General features: G+C 28.7%; 1 protein-coding gene across 5 annotated transcripts in view; it reads left to right on the top strand.

Moving 5' to 3' along the window:
- The first annotated feature begins 2,329 nt into the window (after positions 1-2,329).
- The window catches only part of LOC142327283 (uncharacterized), a 45,337-nt gene continuing 35,280 nt past the window's right edge, over positions 2,330-12,386 (top strand). For 2 of the 5 annotated variants that reach the window (XM_075370185.1, XM_075370184.1), the window contains exon 1: positions 2,331-2,582. The gene's annotated coding sequence lies outside the window, so the exon portion shown is untranslated. Of the gene's footprint in view, positions 2,583-7,846; positions 7,982-12,386 lie in introns of those variants that run through there. The other 3 variants (XM_075370181.1, XR_012756956.1, XM_075370183.1) reach the window with 3 other exon arrangements.

Genomic DNA, 12,386 nt, shown 5'->3' with positions numbered 1-12,386 from the left:
TTTCATTGTCACTCTATAGTTGCTGACACCATTGTCCAGTGAATCAACACCACCTGTATAGCAATACAACTGTTGGATTGAAATTTTCATTTTTTTTTACCTAAGAATAACTTTTGAAATTATTCAGAGGTTCACTGGAGTGAAAATTTGTAATTACAATAACAGGAGAGTTTTCATTTCACTTTATAATAAAAATTGAATTGGTAGTATCAAATAGATAATCATATGTCCAATGAGGTTCCTTATACACAGATAAAGAATCTTCCAAAGGGCAAGCTTTAATTCTATTTTCATTAACTGTTTCAGTTGCAAAAAAGTCTTCCTTCTTCAGTAAACTTAACAACTTATATGAACTAAAAAATCTATAAAAATCTAAATGCTGTGCTTTCCAGGATTGTCTACAAGTGCAATAAATTTTGAACAACTGAAGCACCTAATCCAAGGCTAGAATTTACTTCTGCTTCTTTTACTTGAGGAAAAGTTGAAAAGTATTTTTGTGAACAACATAAACAGTTTACCTTGTAGTCAAAGCACAAATGCTTTCCTTTCATAAACATCAATTGAGCTCTGATCCATTCCCCGTTAGACTACAGTTGTGTAGCTTATTCATCGGCGTGGGCCATTGCTCTAAAGATGCTTAATGCAGTCCATCATTTATTTAGCCATAGTGCTACAGATGCGTTTGGGTCAAGCCCTGTGGTAAGTTTGCTGATGGATAGTGTTAAGCCATCTCTTTGTAACAGACAGAAGCAAATGATATGTTCCTATGTGGGAGGCATTAAAGTGCAACCAAGTCATCCAATCTTTATTGTGGTATTCTCAAACCAGGATGTAAATTGTTACAGGAACAACGTAGATCTACTGTTCTGCTAGGGATCAGAGCTCAGCACCTTTTCTCAGTTGTAAAGAAAAGAAGGCCCTTGGTGATCTTCTCTTGTTAATAGTTGCTTTGATCTTTGCCAGTATAATCAAAAGAATATAAATCCAATTATTTTGTGAAACAAATTTTATAATATTATAAATACCCTGAATCCTGATGTTAAAGTTTTTATTGATGGCTCTAAAATCGTTAATTCTGTGTGTTGTGCTTTTGTGGTTGACAACAGAACACACATATTTGCCTCCCATTATTTCTTGAATGCCTTACAGGCAATTAATGATGTGTACTCCTGATAACCCTGTTGTCTGTGAGATTCAGTGTATTTCGCAAATGAACCACCGTAATGCAACTGTGACCTTCTATTGGATCTCCAACCATATTGAGATTTCAGGCAATGAGCACGCTGATAGTGCCGCAAAGTAGGCTTTTTTCCAGCTTCCTTTCACCAATTATGTCGCGTCCAATGATCTTTTCTGTTTACTTAATTGGGTGGTTTATGATGAATGGAATGCTACCAGGAACAATAAAAATTCAGCCAATTAAGAAAACCATGTTACCAAGGAGCTTCTCCTGCAGAAATAACCATTGAGAGGAGGTTATTATCTGCTGTTTGCCAATAGGGCACTCTAGGCTCGCTCATGGATATATGATGACTCAAAAGATGCACAAGTTTGTGCTCGCTACAACTACAAACTAACAGTGCACCACATCCGTGTGATTGTATTGCATTTCGTCCCAAGTTTAAACTAGGGGCTAACATACTACTGTAGGGGATAATGAAATGTTTTCTTATGTTTTACGATTTGTTAGAGCACTTCATTTGTATTTAAATTTCTGCATTGTGTTTCAACAGTTCGTGCTATTTACAAGCAGGTAATATATTAATTGCGATATATAATATGATGTGTCTGTTTTTATTTCACTTTTAGTATGCGTTACAGGCTTTTTACTTTGAAGGTGGGTTTTAATTTTTAAATGTATTTTTTACAACAAATATATCATTTCCGGACGACGATAACACGAAAGCTTTTTTGCCCAGAAAATCCAAAATCTCTTATCTAGAAGGGAAAGTAAAAAAGCTTAAACCCCAAATAATCATATTGTAAAATGTATTAGGAATAATATTAAAAATGATGGAGAGAATTTAAGGGGAATGTGTGAAATTAAATGTAATGAATGTAATAAAATTTATATTGATAAAACTAACAATTTAAAAAAAAAAACATTTATGGAAGATTAAAATGCTTAGAGAAACTGAAACAGAGGTGTCTATAGCGTAGCCGCTAATTTGTTGCAATGTAAGCGTAAGTATTACTGATTATAAAAATAATTTTAAAAAATTTGAAATTTTTTACAACAGTAAAAAATGAGTATGCTTGAAAAATATTATATTTATAAATTTAAACAAAAGTGTGAAATAATTAATCAACAGATCGTTGTTGAAGATGATGTTTTAATTGAAGATATAGTGGGTTGTAGCAGTTAGCAAATGTTTATGAACGTAGTTGTGTTCCGGTACAATTAGTTACAATGGCGCTGTGTTTACGAGGTTTGTGGTGTCGGAGTGTTTATGTTTTTTAAGCTTTTATTTCTTGTTGGTTTTTGTTGATTTAAATGTAGAATTATGTACCTATTGATGATACGAGATCTCGCGAAAGTCGAATTTTTCTATTACTTTTTTTCTGTGTTAACGAGTTTGGTGGTAAGTTTGATATGTATATTTATATAAGATAATCTATCCATTCCTGATATATATTTATAAGAAGTCTACCAAAATACTTATAACATTAAGTTTACATTACATAAATATGCTCTAAGGCAGTTGTAACGATATTAATTAGTTTATGAAGGATTTTCCAGACTTACGGACGTTGGCAGTTTTTAAACAGAATTCTCTTTCCGTAAAATCGGATTTGGGCATTTTTTTGAATAAAATTCTGAAGTCCGTAAAACCGGACGTTGGTATTATAAGGGTTTAAGTTTACATTATTGTATTCGTAAATATGCTGTATATCATCACTAGGCAGAATATGTTCTAGGCTCAATCAACTTCTAATAAAATATCTGTTGTCGTAATTTACCATTCTATCTTAATTAAATTATTCTTAAGTTCACTGTGATAGTGTCTAGGGACTCCTTGTTTCCTTTCCAGAAGATTGCAAAAAAAACCTGTATGGTCAACTTGTTTATTCTAAAGTTTAGAATCGATTCTTTGTTTATAATAAACATGTTTATTTTGAAACTATCAAAATAGTTTTCTCAACTTAGGTTGATTGGTTAGGAAATTTTAGAAACATGATCAACTTTCAAACGTCCACATTTCATCCATTTTTTACAATGTCAAAACCATTTTTTGTAACCTTTATCCCTTAATTGCAATGAAAAGAGTTTTTTTTTTAATACATTCTAGTTTCTTTAGACTATACTGTAATAATATTACTTAAAGGAAAAAGAAAATAATGAAAATATAAGACATATTGTAATTTCATGAATGATGTTATAAATCAATTTAAACAAGAATTGTGATTTACTGTTTACAAAATATATCTGTTAGCTTGTTTCTTGAAATTTCCTTAAAATCTCTTAATTTTGAATTTTATCAATTCACTAATTGTAAAAATATTTTAGAAGACTAATTTACTTTTCTAAATTAGTTTTTTTTGTTGTTTAAATGATTTTCCAATTGCTTAATTAGGAAGTTGTTCGATTTTAATTTTAAAAGACAACTTTTTGTGTCATACTTTTTTCAACTTGTTAATATTTAAAAAAAGAAAATGCATATATATGTATTGAAGTGTTGTGTTATTCAATTACTACTAATATTTTATTATGCCCTTTCTTTTTCATGTTAATCCTTTATTCAACCTCATGAATTATGTATCGGGGGGGGGGGGGGGGTTGGTCTTATTCCTGCCAACATTATTCCTACAGTCTTATCATTCTCTCCATTTACTTCAAATTATCTGCATCTACAAATTATTTTCCATACTAGTAACTCCTTAATTTTCTCTGCTTGTTTTTTCCATCACATCCTCTCTTTTCTAATTAATTTTACTTTCTCCTAAATTTCATTATTTCTGTTTTTACTTATTTTAAAATTGAATTTGTTACCAATAAAACATTCATTATTTCCTGCAAAATGTTTTATCAAACTTTAGAAAAAAGTGGAGATTTCAATTCATCTTGTATTTTCTTATGTATGTTTTTTATATTTTTTTTATAATATACGTATTTTACAACCCAAATAACAATATCGTTGCATAAATCTTTTTTAAAAGATTCTTAGTTTTACCAATATAAATCTTATTTGATACATTCCCCTTTCCATCATTTTTGTTGTTATTATTATTCCTAATATATTTTATATGATAATTTGGGTTGAATTGTATTTTTATGTTATGTTTTTATTCTTTTTACAATACGGCAGCTTTTTGATTTAGCCCATACAATATTTAAGAAAAAGTATTAAATTAAAAATAATTAACTTTTAAAAGCTAGTAAATAAATTGATGTTAAAAAACCATTAAAAAAATAATTATCCAATTATTTAACACTTCAATGGAGCTACTGGGCTGTTAGACCAGAGGTAAATTTCGTTTTGCAGTAGTGGCAATCCTGTTTTGCTAAGATTGCTGCCTGTCTCACTACCTTCTTATATGACCCCCATCACCTTACCAAAGATTTTTTTTAGTTATGATTAATCATTTAGCGGTGGCATGTCGATAACTCCATACCTGGTAGCTCCAGTAACATATAGTTTCTCTATGGTCTGTTATACCAGATAGCTACAGTAACAGTGTGAACTTATAATGTTAGTTTGTGGGGAAAAATGGATCGTCCTTCTACGACTCAATCTGTGCATACGTGATGAACAATTTGTAGAATGCATTTGTAAGGTGTTAGACAATGAACTGCTAGGTGATGAATCAGTTTGTGAGGAAGAATTTTGTTTTTTCAAATGTAGATATAGACTCAGCAGGGACTGCGGGACTACTTCTTATTCAGAAAGTGATGACGAATCGGTAGAAAACAGCCATGAGTGATTGAGCCAAGATTGAGCATGATGTAGATTTACAACAGCCTGACTTCTACTACGGTATTTGTAAAATGAAAAATAATTGTGTAGAGGCACCTGGTTTTCAGTGGAGTAGTCTCTTATTCTATAGGCTTCTCAACCTTGCTAGTATCAACAGTTTTTTTGCGTGTGCTTTGTTGAATGTCCAATGGTCACACATTTCAATTTTGTCAAAGATTTGGGAAATGATTTGATCAAACCACACCTTCAGTGAAGGCTTGAAACAACTAATCTACGGCGCGATGTAAAACACAGCATCATGATTGCTCTATGAGGTAACAAACTTCCAGCAATTCCAGAGGGAATTCCTTCCAATCAATTAGAGAAGTGGAAAACCTGCAGCAATTGCCCATATGCAAAAGAGAGATAAAACCCATTATAAGTGTATAAAGTGTTCCAGTGATATTTGTCTGGAATGTAGCAATAGGTTTGTAATAACTTTGCAGTCATATGTATGTAAACTGGAAATCTTTTTCAGTTCAAATATATGTATGTCTTCAAGAGATTTTTGTATTTTTTTTTAATGTAATTTTCTATTTTTTGTATAAAAAGCAAACGTTATGGCACTTTTTGTATTTGTAATTCTTTTTACTATCTTGGATAAAAAATATTTATAAAAAAATTCTATGAAAAATGTTTATTTTTTATACAAGTAATATTTTGTATTTTTATAAACCAATTCTTGCATGTATTTTTGCATGTATTTTTTGTATTCTTACATGAACAATCTAGAGTGTTAAATTTTTAATTTCATTTGTTATTCTGTGCTGTAGAAGTGTGATATAGTTTTTACTGTATTTTTATTTATAAACATTTTGGTTTATCAGTGTGTGTGCTCTCCTATATTACATCTATTCAAAAAAGATGATTTTAGTTAGTTGGAATGATACCTCCCATCTGTTGATAGATATGAAACTTACGCCAAGGTTTCCACTGACCAAACGCATAAGAACATAGAAATAAAAGAAAATTTCATTATCTTTAAATCGTGTAATATCTGTCTAATACAGTATAAGAAAGTATATATCAATTTAAGAGGTAGATCTTTAGGGTGATTAACTCATTCACTTTTGACACATTCCCCTCTCTAGGTAGATCTTGAGCTACATTATTCTTGTTTTATCTTTAACTAACTCTATCCCTGCCTTCTCACGCTTCCGTTACTTTCTTAAGATCAGTGAAGTATAATCTCTTGTAGGATATGGTCTATGATTTATTTTTAATTTAGTTATCCAAAACTTGAAACAGAAAAGGGTATTATTTATAATTTTTAATATATTTTTTAAGTATCACAGAATTTATTACTTGTATAAATGTACTTGTGAATGAGCACTCATTCCACTATTGTGTCAGTATTTTTAGTATCCGCAGTGCTTTTACTTTTATAAACGCATCAATGTTCTATAAACTGTTAACGCATAATCGTTACCGGTTAATTTATTAAGTTTATTTTAAAATAATCATTGAACTGTGTGCAACACTTTTGTTTCATTATAAACAAAAATAAATTCTCTCAAGCAATATCATTTTACCATCGATTTATTAAGCCTCTTTCAGAAGTGTTTTTCCTTCTCTATAATGTATTTTATTTTTAATTTAATATTTATTATAATACAATACAGTTAAATATATGATAAAATTAATTATTTTTTTCATCTATGTTCACTTTATTTTTAAATAAATATATATTTAACGGTAGAAATAAATTTTATTTTATATTAAAGTTCAATGCACCAACCGACAATTAAAGTTTTCATATTTTATAATAATCTCACTCAAAATTTCAGACAATTCATTGTTTTACTCTTTGCTGATGATACCGCTGTATCTATATCTGAAGATACACAATTACTTACAATTTTAAAATTCTGTCAACACTTCAAAAAATCAGTGATTGGATGATTTGTAACTAAGTTTATGTACGGATAAAATTGTGATACGGTTCAAAGGTAGATCATTAACAAATTGTAAGATAAAAAATTTATGAAATTAAAATTCACATTAATTGTTTAAATACAAACAAATCAAATAATTTTAAGGTAAGTACATTAAATATAAAAAATTACTACAAAATAATTACTACTTCATAGTAACTTAGAAGGTGGTATTGAAAATTATTTTGAATGCATATTTATGTAAAAGTTGAACAGGATGCAAATAAATTATTTTTTTTTATTAGTGTTTTATTTAGTATAAATATGAATTCATCGTCAGAGTAATATTGTTACCGTAAAAGAAAATCTTTTAATAACATTTTAAATAAATTTGTAGGAAAAAAGTTGTTTAAATAGTTTGGTAATTTATTAAAAATGGCAAAGGAAACACAATAAAGCCCTTTCTCAAAGGCCGAAGTATTCTATTGAATTATACGCAAACAGATCCACTGCCTGGTGTGTTAAAAAGGATATTGTGGTTTTTTAATATTAAGTGGCCATTCTTTTCAGCAAATATTGCACTTCATAAATATACACTTAAGGATAAGTTAATATATTCAACTTTTCCAGTCACCAGATTTATACTCGATAATTGTGTGGGTAGTATTATCTTTAATGATAGTAGTAGAATTTCTGTTCCTCAATGTATAAAAGTTTTGGACGCTTGGGACATTTGAGTAGACTTCATCGGTACTTACGTATTAACGCCACCGCAGCTACAGCTTTATTTAAAAACAAAGTAGTCGATCGGATTTCGGTGGAAAATGAACAGTCTCTTTATTAATTTTAATAAATGGTTATTTATATTTATTTATTTTATAAATATAATTTAACCAAACTTAACCTACGCTCGCTTTACTCACTAACCTTGACTGATTAACACCGTAATTTTTTGAGTATTTATTTAAATAAATTCAGTAATTATTGCAATTTATTATTTAAATAATCAAGCACTCCTGTTAATTAGTCAAGGTTAGCGAGCAAAGCGAGCGTAGGTTAAGTTTGGTTAAATTATAGTTTGGCCCATTTTCCACCGAAATCCGATCGACTACTTGTTTTTAAATAAAGCTGTAGCTGTGGTGGCATTAATACGTAAGTACCACTTCATTTACTACAAAATGAAACCATACTCTTTTGCTTGGAAGGGTTAAGTAGAACAGAAACGTTAAACTTGTCGATGTAATTAGATGTTTATTATAATTACTCGATATTTCCCAATGGATTTACAATATTATAGCTTAGAAGTCCTTCAAAAAGTAAAATATTTAAATTTTTGTGAATTAAAATCTGGCTGTTAGATCACGGTTTGGTAAATGTAAATATGTATTGTGTAGCCCAGTAGATATTAGTAAATTTAAAATTCTAATATTTCATGCGTTATTAGTAATGCGCTTAAAAAAAATGTTTATTCCTAAAAAAAATATCATTATCAACATGTTTCAAATCAAGAAATAGAATATGATTCCCACGGAATAATATAAAGTACTAAATACAAAAGTGTTTTTAATAATTTAACAGATCGATTTTTTGGAAATTAAATTGTAAGATTTTTGTACAAATATATTTCTTATTTGAGCTTTTAAATTATACCAAAATTTCAAATTTAAATTTTATGATTTAATAATTAATAACTTCTAATTAATCTTTTTTCTGTTAATGCCTTCCTACTTTTCTTCTAACTCTTTCATGATTTATTCTGTCCTGACTATATTTATTTACTGTCTTCACATAAGTATATAAAAGTTGCTATTGTATCATACATCTATTCTAATTATTTCATATTATTTCTCTTTTTTATTAATTAATTTTTTACATGCGATGGTGCCGTAATTTCCACACAGTTTCCCTTTATCCGTTCCGATAAATGCTAAATACTTCTTTTTATTATACATGGAGGTAGTCCACTTTACATTCACGGCACAGTTTATGTAATGTATTATATACTACTAAAAAAACTAAGTTATCATTTTTTTTACCAGATGCTTTTGAAAAAAAAAATACTGTTACCAAATGCGATTAAACTTTTTAATTGATTTTATATTAATTTTCTTTTGAATTTATTAGGATATGCTTGATGTAATTCAAGGAATGGCCAGTATTTGTTTCCACATCAGAATAAGATTTTCTTTTTTAGTGTAGTTCTATACCATTGCCTGATATTGCCTGTAATTAATTAACTACAAGATTGTATAATTTCATTTATTCTTGTTTGCAAAATTTAATTTGTAAAATAGTTCATGGTGAAAATTTTTCATTAAATATGTAATTATTAAACAGCTTAATTTTATGTAAATAGTAGAAGTAAAATTAATATTGGTTTCAAGGTAATATTATACAAATAAATATTTTATTCTGATTCATACATTAAATAAAACGCTTATGGAACGCATAGGTATGCTACTTCATAGATAAACAGCATTTACCAGGTTGGATCAAGGGAAACTGTACTAAACTTGAATAAAGTAGCTTTTAAAACAAAAAAAGGCTTTAACCACAATAACTAATAATTTAAATATAAACATGAGATAATATGGTAAATATTTGAAGATACTAAATATGTTAAATAAAAGCATTAATGATCATTTTCTGAGCACATATTTATGTAAATGTATAAAATTCAGGTCTTTTTTATTTTATTTTCTTAATGTTATGTAGAAATTTATCTAAGGGTAATATTTAGTTTTCTAAAAGAAAATCTTTTAATTTTGTTTTAAATATATTGGTGGGAAGATTGTTTTAACAGATAATTAATTTAATAGAAATTTCAATTGAAGTGTAATAAGGGGCTTTTTTATAAGCTAAAGTATTGTATCGAGTTAACATGAAAACAATTGTCTGGTTTCATAATCATCATCATATGATTATCTGTGCTTAGACAAGTCCCTTGCACCATGTCTGCCTATTCTTCTCTATTCCCAGTTAAAATTTTATTACCTTAATATTTCCCATTTCCTTTTAGGTTGTCTATAATCTTTGCTTGTTTCCAGCCTTTCTCTTTTGCACCTTCTAGCATCACTTGCGATTGTACTTTTTTCTCATTATGTTTTGCGCCAGTTGGTTTTTTATTCTGAATTAATGAGTTAATAATATACAGTTTCCCCTTGATCGTTCCCGATAAATGCTAAATAGGTCCTATTATTCCTGATGGTTCATGTTAGGTCCTATTATTCATGAATCTTTTTGAACATATGTAAATAATGATACCTTACTCCTTCTCCTAGGCCAAACGAATCTGTTAGAGCGCTTTACATTCTTGGCGTAGTCTATGTAACTTCTATTCTTGATATTATGTGCTTGTTATGTGTAACATTTTATTATGTAACATATGTTCTTGTTAACTCAGCTCATTACATCTTCATTTTTCACTCTGTCTTAATATCTCCTTCTCCAATCTTCTTCACATCCACATTTTAAATGCCTCCAGCACTTTTCACTGTTTTATAAATGTGACAATGTTTTATATCTAAACAGAAGTACCTTCCAATTATACCGCTTAACAAGACTGCTTTTTCAAGTTTAACTCTTCTTTGCTATCTAATAACAATTTTTTTTCTATTAAATACTTCCTCAGCCATTGCTGTTCTAATTTTTGGCTCATTTTCACTTATCCTATTCTCTGCACTGTTTTAAATATGACTGGTGTTTCTACTTGCCCAATTCTTCCTTCTTTTGAGCAGCGAGTCATTGATTTATCGTCTTCTATTCTAATTATTTTAATTTTCCTAACATTAATTTTCATTAAATATTCTAGTATATTATTATGTTATTTGCCACATATATTGTGCTTTCTCTCCTAAAAAGAAAAAATCATTATGAACCGTGAAATCATTCTCCTTGCTTCTACACTCATTCCTTCATAATCATATAGAACGTTTTTGAACATATGTAAATAATGTTACCTTACTCCCTCTCCTAGGCCAAACCAATCTGTTAGAGCACCTTAGCAGGTAATTGAAATAATGAAGAATATATACAGATATTATAAATTTCTACATACATAAAACACATTACTGTAGAAACTTTTCCATGCTTGAGTATAAGCCAGAAAAATCAATTTTACAATATAGTAATTTTGGAATTGATTCTTTTTTCCAATATGATTTAATAAATAATGTAATACTTATTTTAAAAAAAAAATAACTTAATTGCAACAACAAAAAAGTATATAATTTTATACATATGTATATATAATGTTATAAATAAATGCAAACGGCAAAGTTAAAAAAAATTAGACTAAAGAAAAGTGAACCACCATTAAGACATTATTTATATTAAAAATCTTGTAATCTTTCAAAAAGTTGAAAAAAGGAATACCGATAATGAAGGAATTAGCTGAAATATTAAACTTGAAATTCATTTTGCATGTTTATCGTGTGTGTTTGTAGTCCATGGAACTGAATAAAACTTTTTGCTGTTTCTTAGATCCTGAACAGAAGGATGTTAGAAATTTTTGAATTTTTTTAATAATTTATCTCACCATTTTCTGTATTTTAATTTTTTTATTTTGAGGGATGTACAAAGGGAAGTCATATATATTTAAAAACATTTATACATAATGTAATATATTTAAAAACAGTATTACTCTGTTGAATTAAAAAAAAAAATTATAGTGGCTTCCTAATTGTAAACAACCAATTTTTTATATTTAATGTACTGTATTTACCTTAACATTCACGAGTTTGTATTTAAATAATTAATAAGACATATCTATGTTTACACGACTGCCCAAAAAGGAGTGTAATGTTTTTAGGGTGTATGTATGCATGTATGTATCTTTGTTTCACCTTAGCAGCTCAACAACCCAACCAATTTAGATGTGAGACCATGCTTTGGAATCCTTATGTTACGGAGAGTGTCATAGGCTGTATAATTACAGTCTATGACACATTATACAGCCTATGACACATGTGTGTTTAATTTAATACAAACATGTTAAACATACATTTAATACATGTATGTTAAATTGTAACTAAAAGGCCACAAAAAATCATTTTTACGAATCTAAATCTGATTGTGCACGATGATTGGAAAAGACTTTTTGATTGAAGACAGATTGATTTAGGAGGAAAGTGAAGTAATTTGGGAACTGATCCTAGGGCTTGAAATAAGGAAAAAACTTATAGAAACTTAAGGGTCAGAAAATGCTTTGTTATCAAGTTACGGTTAGCGGAAAATTTCGCCTGGATTTCAGTATCCTCAGTGAAATGAGGTCATTCAGAAATTTTTAAGGTTTGACATACAGTAGCTTTGTTAAATCACTATTAAATGCGTAAATGAAATTATCAAAATGTGTAGAGATTTTAATTTTTAGAAAATTTAAGTCATTAAATCAGTGAAAAACAAAAATAAAGATCAAATTTTATTATTAAAAAGAAAACGTAACAGAAAAATGTTATGAATATAAAAATTAAAAGCGGCTGTTTTTAGTACAGTAGAGTTTGATCTTCAAAAGATTAGGTTGGCAACAGTAACTGTGTGTATGTTTTGAAGAAATATT

This window comes from Lycorma delicatula, chromosome 7 (genome assembly GCF_047948215.1).
Source record: "Lycorma delicatula isolate Av1 chromosome 7, ASM4794821v1, whole genome shotgun sequence".
Lineage (NCBI taxonomy): Eukaryota > Metazoa > Arthropoda > Insecta > Hemiptera > Fulgoridae > Lycorma > Lycorma delicatula.
Note: the sequence above shows the minus strand (reverse complement) of the source record. Positions and strands in the feature narration are given on the sequence as shown.